Genomic DNA, 16,172 nt, shown 5'->3' on the forward strand with positions numbered 1-16,172 from the left:
GAATGTAAAATAGGATTCTTAGATAAACATATAGCAGAAGTATTATCACAAAAAATAGGAATGTTACTCTCATATATCTGATAATCTTCCAGCTGACTTCTCATCCAGAGCATTTGTGTGCTACAACCAGCAGCAGCAACATATTCTGCTTCTGTTGTTGAGAGGGCAATAGTAGCTTGCTTCTTGCTGTACCATGAGATCAGATGACTTCCAAGAAATTGACAACTTCCAGAAGTTCTTTTTCTTTCTATTCTATCTCCAGCATAGTCAGCATCACAGAATCCTACTAAGTTGTAGTCTTTAGATCTTCTGTAAACTAAACCAACATTAGTAGTACCTTTCAGATACCTTAGAATTCTTTTAACCGCTGTTAAATGAGATTCTCTTGGATCTGATTGGAATCGAGCACACAAACAAACACTAAAGAGAATGTCAGGTCTAGAAGCAGTTAGATATAGAAGAGATCCAATCATACCTCTGTACAACTTCTGATCTACCTTCTTACTTACCTCATCCTTACCCAGTACACATGTTGGATGCATAGGAGTTTTGGCTTCTTTGCTTTCAGAAAGATTAAACTTCTTCACAAGTTCTTTCACATACTTCGTTTGATGAACATAGGTTCCATCGGAAGTTTGGTTGATTTGAATCCCAAGGAAATACTTGAGTTCTCCCATCATGCTCATTTCAAATTCAGCCTGCATAGACTCAGCAAACTCCTTTCCAAGTGTAGCATTAGATGTTCCAAAGATAATATCATCAACATATATTTGACAAATTAAAATATCCTTTTTAAATGTTTTACAAAAGAGAGTAGTGTCCACTTTTCCTCTAGTGAAATCATTTTCCAGAAGGAAAGAACTCAAACGTTCATACCAAGCTCTGGGAGCTTGTTTCAATCCGTATAATGATTTCTTTAGTTTGAAAATAAGATTTGGAGACATGGAGTCTTCAAAACCAGGAGGTTGCTGAACATAAACTTCTTCATCTATATAACCATTTAAGAAGGCACTCTTGACATCCATCTGATAAAGAGTGATGTTGTGTTGAGTGGCAAAAGAAATTAATAGACGAATAGATTCTAACCTGGCCACTGGTGCAAAGGTTTCTGTATAATCAATCCCTTCTTGCTGACTATAACCCTGAGCAACCAGTCTGGCTTTGTTTCTTACCACTTCACCTTTCTCACTTAGCTTGTTTCTGAAAACCCACTTAGTACCGATGATGTTAAATCCTTTTGGTCTAGGAACCAAGTCCCATACATCATTCCTTGTAAACTGATTTAGTTCTTCTTGCATGGCAATTATCCAGTCTGGATCTTCTAGAGCTTGATCAACAGAAGTTGGCTCGATCAAAGAAACAAGACCTAATTGACATTCTGCATTGTTCTTAAGGAATGCCCTTGTTCTGATGGGATCATCTTTCTTTCCAAGGATCACATCTTCTGAATGAGCTGAGGCAAGTCTAGGTGATCTTCTGATAGTTGGTTCTTCAGAAATCCTAAGATTCTCTAAAGATGCAGCAACTTGATCTTCTGATCCATTGCTTCTGAGACTGCCAGCTTCTGCAGCTTTGCTTCTTGATTCTTCAACTTCTGATATATCAATATCAAAATCTGCAAAATTCTCAAACTGCTTTGGTTTTTCAAGACCAAGCTTATCATCAAACCTGATATTGATTGATTCTTCTACAATCAATGTTTCAGTATTGTATACTCTGTAGCCTTTAGAGCGTTCAGAATATCCAAGAAGGAAACACTATTGCTTTAGAAACAACCTAAACAGATGGTTCCAAAACTAACAAACTAGCTCTTCTGAACACCTTCAACCTTAACTTCTCCAGAAGATTTAAGTAGCAGGACTTGAAAAGCAGTCCTTCTTCCCTTCAAGTGTTAAGAACATCTTGAGTCCAGATGACATGACATGACATGTTTAATGTTGTCTTCTTTGTCACCAAGAGAATCTGCAATAGAAATAGTCTTTTCTTTTGGTACCCACATTTTCTTGGGTCCTTTCTTGTTAGTTCTCCTCAAGTTCTGATTGAACTTGGGTTTAGCAAAATATTTAGCAGGAGGAACAGTATGATACTTCTTATTCTTAGTTCCATGATATTTCTTAGGTTGTGTCACATGCTTCTTGGTGTGTGTTATGTGAAAACTTTGTGCATGTGATGTGTGCTTAATATCATGGGAGTGGCCAAATTTAAATTGGTTATACAGAGGCTTGTATGATATTTTCATATCATCCACAGATTCAAGCTTGTATGGGATTTCACCCTCATAACCAATGCCAACTCTCTTGTTCCCAGACACAGCATATATCATAGAAGCTAGCTGACTTCTGCCAATACTTCTAGATAAGAACTTCCTGAAACTTAAATCATATTCTTTCAGAATATGATTCAGACTGGGAGTGGATTTTTCTGAATCAGAAGGAGATCCAACATTATTGGATAATTTTAAAACTTTGTCTTTTAATTCAGAATTTTCCAACTCAAGCTTCTTAGTTTCAAATTCAAATTGCTTTTTCAGCTTTTTGTATTTGATACTAAGATGAGCTTTTAATTCAAGAAGCTCTGTTAGACTGGAAACTAACTCTTCTCTAGATAGTTCAGAAAATACCTCTTCAGAATCTGATTCTGATGTAGATTCTGATCCATCATCTTCTGTCGCCATCAGCGCAAAGTTTGCCTGCTCTCCTTCAGAGTCTGATCCTGATTCTGATTCAGAATCATCCCATGTTGCCATAAGACCTTTCTTCTTATGAAACTTCTTCTAGGGATTCTCCTTCTGAAGTTTCGGACACTCATTCTTGTAATGTCCAGGCTCATTGCACTCATAGCAGACAGCCTTCTTCTTGTCAGATCTTCTGTCACCAGAAGATTCTCCTCGTTCAAATTTCTTTGAACTTCTGAAGCCTCTGAACTTCCTTTGCTTGCTCTTCCAGAGTTGGTTTACCCTTCTGGAGATCATGGACAGTTCATCTTCTTCTTCAGATTCTGATTCTTTAGGATCTTCTTCTCTAGCCTGAAAAGCGTTAGTGCATTTTTTAACATTAGATTTTAAAGCAATAGACTTACCTTTCTTCTTAGGTTCATTAGCGTCAAGTTCAATCTCATGACTCCTCAGGGCACTGATCAGCTCTTCCAAAGAAACTTCACTCAGATTCTTCGCAATCTTGAATGCAGTCACCATTGGGCCCCATCTTCTGGGCAAACTTCTGATGATCTTCTTTACATGATCAGCCTTGGTGTAGCCTTTGTCGAGAACTCTCAATCCAGCAGTCAGAGTTTGAAATCTTGAAAACATCTTTTCAATGTCTTCATCATCCTCCATCTTGAAGGCTTCATACTTCTGGATTAGTGCAAAAGCTTTGGTCTCCTTAACTTGAGCATTTCCTTCATGAGTCATCTTCAAGGACTCATATATGTCATGGGCCGTTTCCCTGTTAGATATCTTCTCATACTCAGCATGAGAGATAGCATTCAGCAAAATAGTCCTGCATTTGTGATGATTCTTGAAATCTTTCTTTTATCATCATTCATTTCGCTTCTCGTGAGCCTTACACCAGTAGCTTTAACAGGATGTTTGTAACCATCCAGCAGAAGATCCCATAGATCAGCATCCAGACCAAGAAAGTAACTTTCTAATTTATCTTTCCAATACTCAAAGTTTTCACCATCGAATATTGGTGGTCTGGTGTAACCATTGTTACCATTACCATTGTAGTATTGCTCAGCTGAGCCAGATGTAGATGTTTGAGTTTCACCAGCCATCTTTTACTGAAGCGTTTTTCTCTTCCTGAATCTTTTCTAAACACGGTTAAGTGCTTGCACCTTAGAACCGGCGCTCTGATGCCAATTGAAGGATAGAAAAACACTTAGAAAGGGGGGGTTTGAATAAGTGTAGTCTTAAAAACTTGAACGATAAAAATAAATTGCACAGTTATTTTTATCCTGGTTCGTTGTTAACTAAACTACTCCAGTCCACCCCCGCGGAGTGATTTACCTCACATGAGGATTTAATCCACTAATCGTAACAGATTACAATGGTTTTCCACTTAGCCCACGACTAAGTCTTCTAGAGTATCCTGATCACAACCTGATCACTCTAGGAACAAATGCTTAGACACAAGCTAAGACTTTCTTAGAGTATCCTGACCACCACGTGATCACTCTAAATACAACTGCTTAGACACAAGCTAAGACTTCCTAGAGTATTCTGATCAACACTTGATCACTCTAGTTACTTACAAATTAATGTAATCAATTCTAAGAGTATTACAAATGCTTCTGAAAAGCTATAATCACAACAGTGATATTTCTCTTAAAGTTTAAGCTTAATCTCACTAATATATTACAACAGCAATGTAGTGAGCTTTGATGAAGATGAAGTTTCTGAGCTTTTAATTGAACAGCGTTTCAGCAAGTTAATATTCACAGAATTTGGTTCAGAGTTGTTGTTGTTTCTTGCTTCTCATCAGAACTTCATATTTATAGGCGCTTGAGAAGATGACCGTTGGGTGCATTTAATGCTTTGCGTATTCCGTACAGCATTGCATTTAATGTTTCACGCTTTTGTCAACTACCTCGAGCCTTGTTCACGCTGTGTCTACTGACGTTGCCTTTAATAGCTTCCAACGTTCCTTTTGTCAGTCAGCGTAGCCTGCCACTTGTACTTTCTTCTGATCTGATGTTTGAGAATACAACGTTTGAAAATCATCAGAGTCAAACAGCTTGGTGCAAAGCATCTTCTTGTCTTCTGACCTTGAAGTGCTTCTGAGCGTGATACCATCAGAACTTCAGTGCTACTGCTTCTGATCTCAAGTTCTTCTGATGCTTCCATAGACCCATGTTCTGATTCTGCCTTGACCATCTTCTGATGTCTTGCCAGACCATGTTCTGATGTTGCATGCTGAACCTTCTGAGACAAAGCTTCGGAGCGCTGATTTGTGCATACTCTTTATATATTTCCTGAAATGGAAATTGCAATGTATTAGAGTACCACATTATCTCACACAAAATTCATATCATTGTTATCATCAAAACTAAGAATATTGATCAGAACAAATCTTGTTCTAACATCCTGATCACAACCTGATCACTCTAGGAACAAACTGCTTAGACAACTTCTAAGACTTGCTAGAGTATACTGATCAACAACTTGATCACTCTAGAACTTACAAATTAATGTAAACAATTTCTTTTAAGAGTTACAATGCTTCTTATAAAGTTATTATCACAACTGTGATTTTCTCTTAAGTTTAAGCTTAAATCTCACTAAGATATTACAACAGTAATGTAGTGAGCTTGATGATGAAGTTTGAAAGCTTTTGATTTGAACAGCGTTTGTGCAAGTTTGGTTCAGAGTTCGTAACTTCGTAACCTTGCTTCTCATCAGAACTTCATATTTATAAGCACTTGAGAAGATGACCGTTGGGAGCATTTAATGCTTTGCGTAATCCGTACAGCATTGCATTTAATGTTTCACTCTTTTGTCAACTACCTCGAGCCTTGTTTTCGCTGTGTCTACTGACGTTGCCTTTAATAGCTTCTAACGTTCCTTTTGTCAGTCAGCGTAGCCTGCCAGTCTAGTACTTTCTTCTGATATGATGTTTGTGTAAACAACGTTTGAATATCATCAGAGTCAAATAGCTTGGTGCAGAGCATCTTCTTGTCTTCTGACCTTGAAGTGCTTCTGAGTGTGATACCATGAGAACTTCAGTGCTTCTGCTTCTGATCTCAAGTTCTTCTGATGCTTCCATAGACCCATGTTCTGATTCTGCTTGACCATCTTCTGATGTCTTGCCAGTCCATATTCTAATGTTCCATGCTGAACCTTCTGAGTCAGTGCTTCTTGCGCTGATTTTGTGCATACTCTTTGTATAATTCCTGAAACGGAAATTGCATAGTATTAGAGTACCACATTATCTCATACAAAATTCATATCCTTGTTATCATCAAAACTAAGAATATTGATCAGAACAAATCTTGTTCTAACAATCTCCCCCTTTTTGATGATGACAAAAACATACATAAATGATATGAATTTGCGATCAGAAAAGACAGACGGCTAAAGACAATTACACAGCTATAACATAAGCATATAGACAATGTGTGAATATGTCTCCCCCTGAGATTAACAATCTCCCCCTGAGATAAATAATCTCCCCCTGAAATAAATACTAGAAGAATTTTTATAAATAAAAGACTTCCCTGAGTATTTCAGTAGAGACGTTCACATATGCTTAGATCTTCTGAACATTCACCGCTTCTGATTCTTGCTTCCATAGGACAGCTTCAGAACTTGAATTTCCTAGATCTTCAGAATATTCATAGCTTCTGATTCTTGCTTCCATTGGACAGCTTCAGAGCTTGAATTTCTTCTTGAATCATTGCATGCTAGATTGTATCAGAACATTGTTGAATGTACCAGAGCATCATCAGAGCATCTCTACATCCTGAAATGTTACAGAACGAACTAAACGACAATAATCAGCATGAATGAATCAGATCATATAATGTGTTCTAGAATTTTATACTATGTATCAGAACACACACACAAAATGTTTCAGAGCATATTTTGTAACTAAAAACATGCATCAGAACATATAAAGAATAAGAATGAAAGTATATTCTATCATCAAAATATCAGAACATTCTTCCTTCTTGCTTCCGATCTTGAAGCTTTATAGCACCCAGCTTGCTTCAATTTCCATGAGCTTGATTCTTTATAGAATTGATTTTCCTCATCTTTTTGCTTCTCATGTTGAGCTTTAAAGAGGATCTTCAATTCCTGCAAGACAACACTCAAAAGCATAGAACTTTGCAAGTTCTGTTAGAAATGTGGAGCCTTTCTCCCAACAATTGATAAAGTAAATCAGATCATTTATCACATTTTTCTCCCCCTTTTTGTCATAACATCAAAAACATAAAAGATTTAGATGAGAAACAAGACAAACAATATGAGAGAAGAAATGATAGTTTCATTAATAGCAGAGAGAAAACAGAAGTACAAGAGTATATGGAGGATGCAAAGAAAAAAAGATGCAGCAAAGCAAAAGACAACAATCTAAGACTCAATCTAAGATGACCCTAGCTTTGACATGATCTTGGCCAGCATATCATGAATCCCACTGTTGCTCTCATTCTGTCTTTCCATGAAAGCGCGAAACTCAGCGTTGATTGATCTCTGCTCATCCTGGTTCTTCTGAATAACTTCCAAAGTCCTTGCAAGACGGGAAGGTTCATCAGAAGAAGCTTCACAACTTCTATCCACAGGAATGGCATTGTGATCCGCAGCTTCCATAGTTAGATCATTTGCAGGATTTTCCTCAACAGGAATTGTTTCAGCAACATGATCATCAGCATCTGCTTCTTGCATAGAAGCATCTCCATACTCTGCAGCAGGAACCTCAGAATCTCCATTCTCAAGTGCCTGAAGAATGGCAGCAAGATTCCTAGGAGCAGAAGGACCTTCAACTTCTGGTGGGTCAACAACTTCTGGAATGACCAAGCTTGGGTCTTCCTCAGAAGGATTTTCCCTTAGAAAGTAAAAGAGAGTCCTGAAGTCTCCAAGCAGAACAGGATATTGAGGTCTCCAGACCACAATTTCCCTGCAAGGGTTAGCTTCCATTGCAGCAGCAATTCTTGCTTCCTCCAGTTCATCCATAAACTTCTTCTCTTCAAAGATATATCTCCCTCCGAGACGAGCAAACCAGAAGTCTTCATAACTTCTCAGAATTCCACGAGGCCGTGGAACAGCTTCTACACAAGCTTCCTGAAGTTCTATAAAACAAGCATCTGCTTTTCTGCGTAAGATTCTCCAGATCTTTCGCATAGCAACGTCATTTAGGCCAGAACTTTCAGCGATTCTGATAGTATCAAAGACTCTTCTGAGATTCCTCTTTACCATTTCAAAAATTACACCAATAGGGTATAAACGGCGGGATTTTATTTTGGTTCTTGAAGAGACAGGGTTAGGGACAGAATAGGGTTGAGGCTCTCTATCCAACCTATAAAAAGATTCTGCTTCATTATCAGAATCTAACACTACCATTTCAGCTTCAGGACGAGGCTTGGGAGTGTAGCTGCAATCACAGAGCAATTGCTCATGTGATGCAGAGTCTGAAAGATCAGAAACACATGGGTTGTTTTGAGAGGTGGAAGGAATGGGTTCATAGTTGGCATGGGGAGGAGGTTTAGAAGTGGTTATATTTGTGTGTGGTGGAAAGAGCGTTTGTAGGGGTGGTATATCCAGAACAGGATTATCAAGGACCTGGTCAGAAGCAAGGTTGGTTGAAGGTGGAGGAGAAGGAATGGGAGCATCTGGAATGGGTGAAGGAGGAGGAGTAAGGATTTTGGTTACAGAAGAAGTGGGAGGTGTAAGAACATGAACTTTGATGGGTGATTCTGATGGGGATTTATCTGGTTCAGGGGTTAGGGCAACAACTATTGATGCAACTTCTGAATGTAAAGCAGGAATAGAATCAGGTTCAGAGAGACGTATACCTTTGGATACCTTCTGAACAGCTTCGAACACAGCCTCAAGCTTCTTCTGTTTCTTACTCTTCTGCTCTTCAACAATCTTTGCTTTACCACGAGAGATTTCTCTCCTTCTGGCAGATTCCAGAGCTTCCTTCTTATTTTCAACAACATTCTGACCTTCAACTGCTTGAGTTGTTGGTCTTTGCAAGATTTCTTCCTGCTGATTCACAGCTTCCTGAAAAGCCTCTTCTTCATCGGAGTCATTTATTATCAGCTTCCTTTTCCTGATTTTCTTCTTCTCAACAACTTTAACATTTTTAGCATTTTTATTCGACTTCTTCTTCTTCTTATCAGCAGCCTCCTTCTTATTCTTTTCAAATTCAATTGAAACAGCCTGAACGACTTCAGCAATAACTTCTTCCCAGAACAACCTCTTTAACAGTAGCAACAACTACGTTCTGAACTACCTTCACCTGATTATCAGAAGGATGATCAAATTTTCTTTTGGTCCTTCTTTCCTTCTTTTCAGCAGCTTGAGGAACAACTTCTGAAATATCTTTTGAGGCAGCAGCCCTAGAGGAGGAGGTTTTCTTGCGGCCTACTTTAGCAGGAGCACCTTTTTCTTGATCTTTTACTCCTTCATCTTCTTCCAGTGACTTCAAGTACCTAGTTCTGACTCCTGGTACTTCACTTCTGAAGAAGGTTCCAAAGTTGGAAAGAACAGGATTTCTTCTGCTTCTTGTTCCAGGAAGAGGTTGAGGGGTTTTGATGATAGTATCAATAACCTTCATCTTTCTCAAAGTGAGAGCATTCAAGCAAATTCCAGTGGTAACAACAAGGTGTTTGATAGTACCTTCAGCTTCCAGGTTCTCAACAATCTTGGAGTGAACCAGAAGGTTTGTAATGATTCTTCCAAAAGGAATGATAGTATAATCTTTCACTCTGAAGGCATTTCTGGAATCCCTCACAGCATTCCACAAGTGATTGAAGATTATGTAGATAACATCAACCTTCTTCTTAGTGGCAATGCAGTACAGAATGTATTTCTGCTCATTGTTGATGAAATCAGTAGCATGTGTTCCTTTCCTGTGATAGAAACACCCTAGAAGAATCTTGGTCCAGATTTTGTAGAGGTCTTTCATGTCCTTGACATTCTTTGTCTTATTTACATCTGTGTAGAGAGTAGACAACACAACATCCCAATCAGCCCTTTGATCAATTTCAAAAGCACCCTCAAGGTTTCTCAGATCAAACATCATTCTTAGGATGTTCTCAGTAACTACCACAAACTTCCCATAGACGAAAGACAAGATGGATTTAGGAGCAACAACTGCATGCACCCAAAACTCCTTAACAAGATCTGGGTAGACCAGTCCATAGAACTCAGCAAATAATGAAGTCCATCCTTGAAAAATGATATCATCTTTAAGATGATATTCATGTTCTTCGATGTTATCAAATCTACCATGAGTTCACAGATAACTTCCAAGTCCTTCTTAGGAATAGAGCAGGCAACAACCGGAGCGATTTGCTGATTTTCTTCTTCTTGAAGATGAAGAGGGACAGATGAGCCAACATTGTGAGATGATGAAGCGGCCATTGAATCAGAACAGAATTTAGAAGAACAATTTCTGGGTTTGCGCTTAGGGTTTGAGAAGAGACTGAAAAGGTTGCAAAAGTGCATGCAAGAAGAAAGAGAGAATGGGAGCGAAAAAGATAAACGTTATGATTTGAAATGTATTTATAGAGACGGATTTGAAAAAGAATGCAATAAAATTTTGAGAATGAACAGTTACAGAATCAAAAGAAATCAATTGCATTAAATGATGAGTGACGTTAGGTGAGAGAACGTGGTAAATGAAATGATTTAACACAGTTACCTAGGACGGCGTCCCATCAGATTCTTCACGCTTTTTACTAACCGTACAGACACGTGTTCACCATCAGAAACTAATTGATGACAGATGTGTTGTTCTGAATAGACTTTACACCTTCTGATTCTGATCACTGCTTCTGATTGTCATTCTTTAGAAATGATCTAGTTCTGATAGGATCATCTTTCTTTCCAAGAATTACATCTTCTGAATGAGCTGATGAAAGTCTAGAAGATCTTCTGACTGTTGGCTCTTCAGAAATCCTGAGATTGTTTAAAAATGCAGCAACCTAATCTTCTGATCCATTGCTTCTGAGACTTTCAGCTTCTGGAGCTTTGCTTCTTGGTTCTACAGATTGTGATATGTCAATATCTATATCTGCAAAATTATCAAATTGCTTTGGTTTTTCAAGACCAAGCTTATCATCAAACCTGATATTGATTGATTCTTCTACAACCAATGTTTCAGTATTGTATACTCTGTAGCCTTTAGAGCGTTCAGAATATCCAAGAAGAAAACATTTTTGTGCCTTAGAATCAAACTTACCAAGATGATCTTTAGTATTCAGAATAAAACACACACATCCAAAAGGATGAAAATATGAAATGTTGGGCTTTATGTTCTTCCACAATTCATCAGGAGTCTTATTTAGAATAGGTCTTATAGAGATTCTATTCTGAATATAACATGCAGTGTTTATTTCTTCTACCCAGAAGTGCTTAGCCATAATGGTCTCATTGATCATAGTTCTGGCCATTTCTTGCAGAGTCCTATTCTTTCGCTCTACAACTCCATTTTGCTGTGGAGTTCTAGGGCAAGAGAAATCATGGGCAATACCATTTTCTTTGAAAAACTCCTCAAAGAATCTGTTCTCAAATTCGCCACCATGATCACTTCTGACCTTTATGATTTTGCACTCCTTCTCAGATTGGATCTGAGTGCAGAATTCAAAGAACACTGAATGAGACTCATCCTTGTGTTTTAAGAACTTTACCCATGTCCAGCGGCTATAATCATCTACGATGACTAATCCATATTTCTTCCCTCTGATAGATGCTGTTTTGACTGGTCCAAATAGATCAATATGCAGAAGTTCTAATGGCCTTGAGGAAGAGACAACATTCTTACATTTGAATGCAGGTTTGGAGAACTTGCCCTTCTGACATGCTTCAAAAAGAGCATCTGATTTATATTTCAGATTTGGGAGACCTCTGACCAGATTTAGTTTGTTAATCTGAGAAATCTTTCTCAAACTAGCATGTCCTAATCTTCTGTGCCAGACCCATTGCTCTTCAGAAACAGACATAAGGCAAGTCACCTTCTGCTTCTCAAGATCTGAAAGATCAATCTTATAGATGTTGTTCTTTCTCTTGCCTGTAAATAGGATTGAGCCATCCTTCTGACTTATAGCCTTGCAAGACTTTTGATTGAAGATTATATCATAACCATTGTCACTTAATTGACTTATGGACAATAAGTTATGCGTTAATCCTTCTACAAGAAGTACATTAGTTATGGAAGGAGAGTTACCAAAACTTATGGTTCCAGAGCCAATAATCTTGCCCTTCTGATCTCCTCCAAACTTGACTTCTCCACCTGGTTTAAGCACCAGGTCTTGGAACGTAGACCTTTTTCCCGTCATGTGTCGCGAGCACCCAGAGTCCAGGTACCATGACATTTTGTGCTTTGTCCTCTTTGCAGCTAAGGATATCTGCAACAGAAATTATCTTCTCCCTAGGTACCCACAATTTCTTGGGTCCTTTCTTGTTAGTTTTCCTCAAGTTCTGATTGAACTTGGGTTTAGCATAATAGTTAACAGGAGGAACATCATGATATTCTTTAGGTTTGACAGCATCATATTTCTTAGGTTGTGTCACATGCTTCTTGGTGTGTACAGTGTTATAACTCTGTGCATGTGAAGTGAGCCTAATATCATGTGCATGGCCATATTTGAACTGATCATACAATGGCTTGTATGTGATTTTCAGATCATCAACAGGTTCAAATTTATGTGAGGTATCACCCTCATAGCCAAAACCAAACCTTCTGTTTCCAGAAACACCATATATCATAGAAGCAAGATGACTTCTGCCAATACTCCTAGATAGGAACTTTCTAAAGCTCAAGTCATATTCTTTCAGAGTATGATTTAGACTAGGAATGGATTTTTCTGATTCAGAAGGAGATCCACTATCTTTGGATAATTTTAAAACTTTTTCCTTCTGTTCAGAGTTTTCCAATTCCAGCTTCTTAGTTTCAAATTCAAATTGCTTTTTCAGCTTTTTATATTTGATACTAAGGTGAGCCTTGAGTTCCAGAAGTTCAGTCAAGCTGGAAACTAATTCATCTCTAGATAGTTCAGAAAATACCTCTTCAGAATCTGATTCTGATGTAGATTCTGATCCATCATCCACTCTGGCCATCAGTGCAAAGTTGGCTTGCTCTCCTTCAGAGTCTGATTCTGATTCAGATTCAGAATCATCCCATGTTGCCATAAGACCTTTCTTCTTATGAAACTTCTTCTTGGGATTCTCCTTCTGAAGTTTTGGACATTCACTCTTGAAGTGTCCAGGCTCATTGCACTCATAGCAGACAACTTTCTTCTTGTCAGATCTTCTGCCACCAGAAGATTCTCCTCGTTCAAATTTCTTTGAACTTCTGAAGCTCTTGAACTTCCTTTGCTTGCTCTTCCAGAGTTGGTTTACCCTTCTGGAGATCATGGACAGTTCATCTTCTTCTTCTGATTCTGATTCCTCAGAATCTACTTCTTCAGCCTGAAAAGCGTTAGTGCATTTTTTAAAATTAGATTTTAATGCAATAGACTTACCTTTCTTCTGAGGCTCGTTTGCATCCAGCTCTATCTTGTGGCTTCTCAAGGCACTGATTAGCTCTTCCAAAGAAACTTCATTCATATTCTTTGCAATCTTGAATGTAGTCACCATTGGACCCCATCTTCTGGGCAAGCTTCTGATTATCTTCTTTACATGATCAGCCTTGGTGTAGCCTTTATCCAGAACTCTCAATCTAGCAGTTAGCGTTTGAAATCTTGAGAACATCTTCTCAATATCTTCATCATCCTCCATCTTGAAGGCTTCATATTTCTGGATTAGAGCAAGAGCTTTTGTCTCCTTGACTTGAGCATTTCCCTCATGGGTCATTTTCAATGACTCATATATATCATAGGCAGTTTACCTGTTAGATATCTTCTCATACTCAGCATGAGAGATAGCATTCAGCAAAACGGTCCTACATTTATGATGATTATTGAAAAGCTTCTTTTGATCATCATCCATTTCTTGTCTGGTAAGCCTTACGCCTGTAGCTTTTACTGGATGTTTGTAACCATCCATCAGAAGATCCCATAGTTCACCATCTAGACCAAGGAAATAACTTTCCAGTTTATCTTTCCAGTATTCAAAGTTTTCACCATCAAATACTGGTGGTCTAGTGTAACCATTGTTACCATTGTACTGCTTAGCAGAGCCAGATGTAGATGTAGTTGTTGGAATTTGACCAGCCATCTTTTACTGAAGCGTTTTTCTCTTCCTGAATCTTTTCTAAACACGGTTAAGTGCTTGCACCTTAGAACCGGCGCTCTGATGCCAATTGAAGGATAGAAAAACACTTAGAAAGGGGGGGTTTGAATAAGTGTAGCTTTAAAACTTGTAAGATAAAAACTATTTGCACAATGATTTTTATCCTGATTCGTTATTAAATAAACTACTCCAGTCCACCCCCTTGGAGTGATTTACCTCACCTGAGGATTTAATCCACTAATCACACTTGATTACAATGGTTTTCCACTTAGAAACACTCTAAGTCTTCTAGAGTATCCTGATCACAACCTGATCACTCTAGGAACAAACTGCTTAGACAACTTCTAAGACTTGCTAGAGTATACTGATCAACAACCTGATCACTCTAGAACTTACAAATTAATGTAAACAACTTTTTTAAGAGTTACAATGCTTCTTATAAAGCTATTATCACAACTGTGATTTTCTCTTAAGTTTAAGCTTAAATCTCACTAAGATATTACAACAGCAATGTAGTGAGCTTGACGATGAAGTTTGAGAGCTTTTGATTTGAACAGCGTTTGTGCAAGTTTGGTTCAAAGTTCGTAACTTCGTAACCTTGCTTCTCATCAGAACTTCATATTTATAGGCACTTGAGAAGATGACCGTTGGGCGCATTTAATGCTTTGCGTAATCCGTACAGCATTGCATTTAATGTTTCACTCTTTTGTCAACTACCTCGAGCCTTGTTTTCGCTGTGTCTACTGACGTTGCCTTTAATAGCTTCTAACGTTCCTTTTGTCAGTCAGCGTAGCCTGCCAGTCTAGTACTTGCTTCTGATCTGATGTTTGTGTAAACAACGTTTGGATATCATCAGAGTCAAATAGCTTGGTGCAGAGCATCTTCTTGTCTTCTGACCTTGAAGTGCTTCTGAGCGTGATACCATGAGAACTTCAGTGCTTCTGCTTCTGATCTCAAGTTCTTCTGATGCTTCCATAGACCCATGTTCTGATTCTGCTTGACCATCTTCTGATGTCTTGCCAGTCCATGTTCTGATGTTGCATGCTGAACCTTCTGAGTCAGTGCTTCTTGTGCTGATTTTGTGCATACTCTTTGTATAATTCCTGAAACGGAAATTGCATAGTATTAGAGTACCACATTATCTCATACAAAATTCATATCCTTGTTATCATCAAAACTAAGAATATTGATCAGAACAAATCTTATTCTAACACAACTTATTAATTTCTTCAAAATTTTAAAAGGGGAATATTCTTACTCCTCTTAAAATATTAAATTATACTATTTCCATTCCATTTTATAAGAGACAAGTCACTTTTTATATTCATTGAATAAATAATATATTTAGCCAGTTTATAGACTAAATGCATTGATTATGCAATGAACCTTAAAAGTAAATTATAAAAAGGAACAGAGGTACAATGTAGTAATATTTGATTACATTTAAATCATATGATTTCATTAAACACTATAATGAACCTATCTAAGTAACACTCTATAATTACTAATGAATTTAATTATTGTTGGTGTTGTGCCAGTAGAGTTAATTAATTTAAAGTTACATAATTATTTTTACTACTGTGATTGAAGCTTTTTAATATTTGTTTTTATTTGAGACCAAAAAATCAACTTTTTTTCAGCTTCAATAAAAACCGTGCGTCCGCACTGGTTCTGGTGTGGACCGCAGATATGTCACCAATTTGTCATGAGAATTCAAACAAATTAGAAAAAGTTATTGAAAAAAAAAATAAATTGCAAGATAATTGTATAAATTTTTAAAAACTTCTATTGTTAAGAAAAACTATTAAACACATGATTTGTAAAAAACAATTATGAAAAATGGGGAAAAAAGGTTTTTTTAGCATTGATATCCAAAACTAAAATTAGTTGAAAATTAGTAGAAACATAATTTTATTTAAAAGTCCAAAAAAAGAATCATATAAAATAATGAAAGGATTTATAAAGTTTAATAAATGAGACAAATAAATATCCAAAACTAAAATTAGTTGAAAATTAGTAGAAACATAATTTTATTTAAAAGTCCAAAAAAAGAATCATATAAAATAATTAAGTTTAATGTTGTATTTATTAAAATTTAGACTATGGTTTAAAATATAAAAAAAAAGTCAAGTAATATAACTCATAAGTTTTACTTTTATTTTATTTAATTGTACAAAAAACGTTAAAACTCGTGCATTCGCACAAATATTGGTATCATTATCTGTACGTTCACACGATATTGGTGTGTTACTCGTGTATTTATACAGTACTGGTGTGT

The sequence above is a fragment of the Vicia villosa genome, linkage group LG6 (assembly GCF_029867415.1).
Source record: "Vicia villosa cultivar HV-30 ecotype Madison, WI linkage group LG6, Vvil1.0, whole genome shotgun sequence".
NCBI lineage: Eukaryota > Viridiplantae > Streptophyta > Magnoliopsida > Fabales > Fabaceae > Vicia > Vicia villosa.